This window comes from Parasteatoda tepidariorum, chromosome 7 (genome assembly GCF_982258835.1).
Source record: "Parasteatoda tepidariorum strain Cologne lab strain chromosome 7, Ptep-v5.0, whole genome shotgun sequence".
Taxonomy (NCBI): Eukaryota; Metazoa; Arthropoda; class Arachnida; order Araneae; family Theridiidae; genus Parasteatoda; species Parasteatoda tepidariorum.
Window position 1 is genome coordinate 50,858,390 of NC_141761.1, and position 4,727 is coordinate 50,863,116.

The following is a 4,727-nucleotide window of genomic DNA, read 5'->3' on the forward strand; positions in this document are numbered from 1 at the left end:
AAAACCATGATTATATCTTCGTTACATCCCTCTCTACCTAGTGCTATATGATGTCTAAATAAAGTCACATGCGTACATACGCATGTGTAAAACAAGCAAAACTTTGAATGTTAGAAACTTTTATGAATGGCAGCAGATTTATGTTTCTTTCATAAACACTAACATGGTTTAACACATTCATAAACACAACTTTCATAATCATATTCCTTTGAGATGTTTTAAATTTTTGACCATTACTGAATTATAAACCGGAAGAAAATAAGGTAAAAAAAATTAGTACTAATAGTTATTTACTTGTAACTGCCTTTATAAATTTTATATCATTATTCTTAAATTATTGAGAGTTTAATTTTAATAAATGGAGAAAAAATTTAAAACCATTTGATGTAGAGTGAAAAAAAATTATTTAATCATTCTAAGTAACGTATCTTGATCTTTTTAATTCTTTTTTTTTCTTTTCAATTTCGGAAACAAAATTAATAACTGTTGTAATAAAATAATATGACTAATTCAATGTCTAGTGATAAATGTATCATTTGCTGATTGATTTTGTATCCTCAAGTTATAGTTTATAGTGTAGGGTACAGCCAATAGCTTTTGCTGTTCGCCACGTTGCTTTAACGAAACCCAGCATTTCTTTAGGTATGTGATGTTGACTGCTGCACGTTACAAATTTTTTCATTTTGGATTTATTTATAACATTGCATTCTTTACTTCGCAATTAGAGCAATTTTACATATGCTCTAATTTTTGTCGGTAGATTATGCGCTTGTTTAATAGAGTTCAATGACTTTAATTTACTTTAAGGGTATATAATATTTTCTAAATGTGACTTTATGATCTTAACTTTTTGTTAACGACTTTATTAACAGAAATAATATGGAACGAATGTAGAGATATAAATAGAACAACTTCATTTTAAAACACGTTTTAAATGTTTCTACGAGAAATATAAAATAAAACATTATTTTCCCTGTCTTAAACTGATTCTCATTCTCTCCATGCTTTATTCAAAAAAAAAAAAAATTGGTAATTAATTTAGATATTTTATTTAGATATTAGTTTAGAAATATACAGTCAACTCAAACATTAATTTTAATGTATTAAATTTAGCATTTGTTTAGGTATAAAATGAGTGACCCAATTTGAAACTGATAACGTTACGTTATGTATCATTTATTCTGTCTATAATTCTGTCAATCAAATTATCAATTATTGAAATTATTTGAATTTTGATCTCACAATATAAGTGTTATTTTTGATTGCTCTGTAAAAAGTTTTTTTTAATTATTTTTTTCGATGGATGCGATAAAGGTTACATTTTTAATCCACTACATCTCGTGAATTGTCAGATTTTTCAGAGTTTTTCTATCACTAATATGGGAGACGTGTGAAACTGACTCTATGGAAAAGCATACAATTCCGTCATCCAAGTTAACAGTTGATTAATTTAGCAAACTAATCAAATTCAGATAGTTCCGTTAACATGAGAACGCCACTTTTCTAGCTTTTTTGTCTTGGGCCATTCTGAACTTTTTTTCCACTATCTCTTTATTTAAAAAAAAAAATTTAAAAAAACACTTATTTTAAAAATTTCTATCACTTTTTTAAAAAATATCCTGTAAGAATCGTTGCCGATAGATGGCGCCTTCCCTCGAAAAAAAATACACTTTTAGAAGAGAAAACTGAACTATCTCACTTCCATCTTGGATTCTCGTAGGACAGACATGAATGTCTGGTAGTTTGGTCGGCTGTATTTTATAGTACATTATTTAGTGTTATTGTTCTATGCTGCTTAAAAATACTTAATAAAAAAGTTGCAGCTGAAGATTTGTTTCTTATATTATTATAAGTTAAGTCATCAACGTCATGAACAACGAAAGTTAGGGAAACACATACTTATCCCAATCAAATAAATACCCACTTTCCATTCACATCGCAAGAATCAAAAGTTTTAAACTTAAGATTCGCAAAAGTGAAATGTAAATTTCTTACAGCGAGTGATCAAATTAATCATACAAGTATTTTAATAACCCACGGTTCACAAAAGTAAAATATAAATGCTTAATTGTTTTTGTGTATGTCTCTAGTAGTATGAAGGAGTTTTTAAAAAAATCGTTTTGTGAGAACCGTGATAAACCGTATAAACATCGAAATTAAGCAAACGTTAAAACAATTCTTCTTGCCAAATGAATAAAATAAACACAGAAACTGCGAACTTCGATTGTTAATTGACATCTTAAGTTTCGAAAACGTTTTAAGACTTTTACGCAAGATCTTATGGAAATTTTTGATTAGACGGGCACAATTGAATTCACTTGTATATTTTTATTTTGTTTCATTTAATTTCTTTTTATTTTATTTAATTTTTATCAGCGTTAAATAAATTAAAATAAAAAATAAAATGTTGGAGGTCTACTGGTTGGCGAAGGTTTGGCGATTTTTCGCTTATGCCCGGCTAACAGAAAAGGTTACGTTTTTTATTTTAAAGAAAAACGTTACTTCCTTAACCTAGTTCCATACAATCCATTTGATTTCTCACCACTAATGCTAAAACGATAGAGGAAAACACGCATTTCAATTACAAATATCTTAGTTGTGAGCAGATTTTATTATTTAATTATAGCTGAATGTAATCCTGTAATAATCGTTCTCTTAAAAGAAACTTTTTTATGTTTCCACAAAGAACAATCGAAAGAAACTTTCTCAAGTTATCGTCAATATATGAAATGGCAGCATTCGATAGAATGCTGAGTCATTGTTCGAACGTCTGTCGTCTTGAGGCAAACTATGACATATAAAATTCATTATAAACCCAGTTATTGTAAAGAATTCCTTTAGGTTTTTATTAAATCATTCTTCAGAATGCTCAGGCAATCTCTATAACGTTAATCATTTCATGCTTTTAAAATCGATTTTACTTATTCAATACAATGGCTAGGTATTCTATGATATGCAAAAAATAATGCATTTACAGTGATATTTTTAATAAAGGAATTTAGAAGGTAGATCTTCATTATTTGGTAAATTTATCAGGTATTAAAAAGCTATGACTGAATCACTGATCCAAGTATTTTTTTAAACTTAATATTTTGAAAAAAGTGATATTAATTAATTAGGGCAATGAACAGCTCATATTTTCAATTATATTCCACTTAAATTGACTATAAATCTATCTGTTGTATTTGACTAAATGCATATGTGTGTCATGTCTATTTTAGGAAAAGTTAAAAGTAACAGAAATTCTACATGGAGTTGCGTGAAGACTGTTCTCCTAACAGTTCTGGAGTCCACGAGCAATCAGAAGTGGATGCCTGTCCGAAAAGATCACGATGTATCAACGAGCGTGTGACCATCAGTCTGAAAGATAATAAACAAAATTCTAATGAAGAAGCAAATCTAAGTAATAATCAGTGCTGTTCAGAGAAAATCACTAAAATTTTAGCTACTGTAGAATTGAATCAATAAATTGAGTCAACGAATCATCCGACCATACTCTACATATAAACTTATGCATGTTAACTTGTTGTTTTTTTTCTTTCAGATATGTTGAATAAGAGACAAAGTATGTAAAAAAATATATTATGAACTTTTTAAGCTAAATCTATTTATTTGAAACTGTACATTAAAAACTAAATATGCAGAAACAAAATATCTCATATTAAGTAACACTTTTAAACAAAATTGGTGAGAATTGTATTTAGTTACTTTAAAGCATTATTTTCAATAGTAATTTTGTTTTCTTTGAAAGAAAAAAAAATTCTTTTATCGAAAAAAAAATGTTAAATAAAAAGTTGGCACTTTGCTTCTATTAGTAATTCAACAAATCACATTTATTTATTAAAGCTAGTGTCTCCTAAAATAATTTATCTGTGTAGGAGCATCGCTTTACGTTATAATGTATCCACGAAATTTGTAAACGAGATTTGCAGTTGGAGTTTAAATTGTAACCGAAAAATTATTGTGGTTTTAATACTGGAAAGGAAGAAAAAAAACAATATACAATAGTAGTGTTTTATTTGTTAATTTATTAACTCTAGTATCTCCTATGATATTTTATCTGTGTGAGCTTCTATTTGAATTATTACTTATTTACTCAATTTCTAAACTACATTTATTGATGAAATATAAATTGTCTTTCTTAAAAATATTAAAACCACAAGGGCTGGGATAGCCTGGGTGGTAGGGCACTGGGCCCGTGTCCAAGAGGTCGTGGGTTCGATCCCTGCCAGCCGAAAACCGTAGTAATTGGTGGCTGATGCACGTTAAATCTGTCGAGTCTCAAAGTCCTCCATGTTCCCATAACAAATCAATACCTCTGGGGGTACTGATAATAACTGAAATAAAATACTACTTCTGAATATTAAGCTATTTTTTATTTCTATAAAGTGTTAAAACCACGATACATTTTTTTGTATTCAATTTATAATCCAACAATAAATCTGGCTTACAAACTGCGTGAACAAATTATAAATTAAGTCGAAGCTCCTATAATTATTAAATGTACGAGGCACGGAATCATTGAAATTCAATAAGGAACTCCAAGAGGGAAAAAAAGGCGATTCAACTGCTAAATTGTTTGCACAATAATGAAAATAAGCAACTAGCAATCCTTCTCTCTAGAGTGTCTCAAACCTGCTTTATTCGGTTCATATCTGATGGGGAACATGAAGGGTTAATCAATTTCAAGGATATTTTCATCGTCAAGAAAATTGTCCGGCATCCGA

At 28.8% G+C, this 4,727-nt stretch overlaps 1 long non-coding RNA gene across 1 annotated transcript; it reads left to right on the forward strand.

Moving 5' to 3' along the window:
- Positions 1-3,486, forward strand: LOC107450628 (uncharacterized). The gene is made up of 2 exons (XR_001584966.4): positions 1-263; positions 3,222-3,486. It is a non-coding gene; the product is annotated as an uncharacterized LOC107450628 (long non-coding RNA).
- Positions 3,487-4,727: the final 1,241 nt, after the last annotated feature.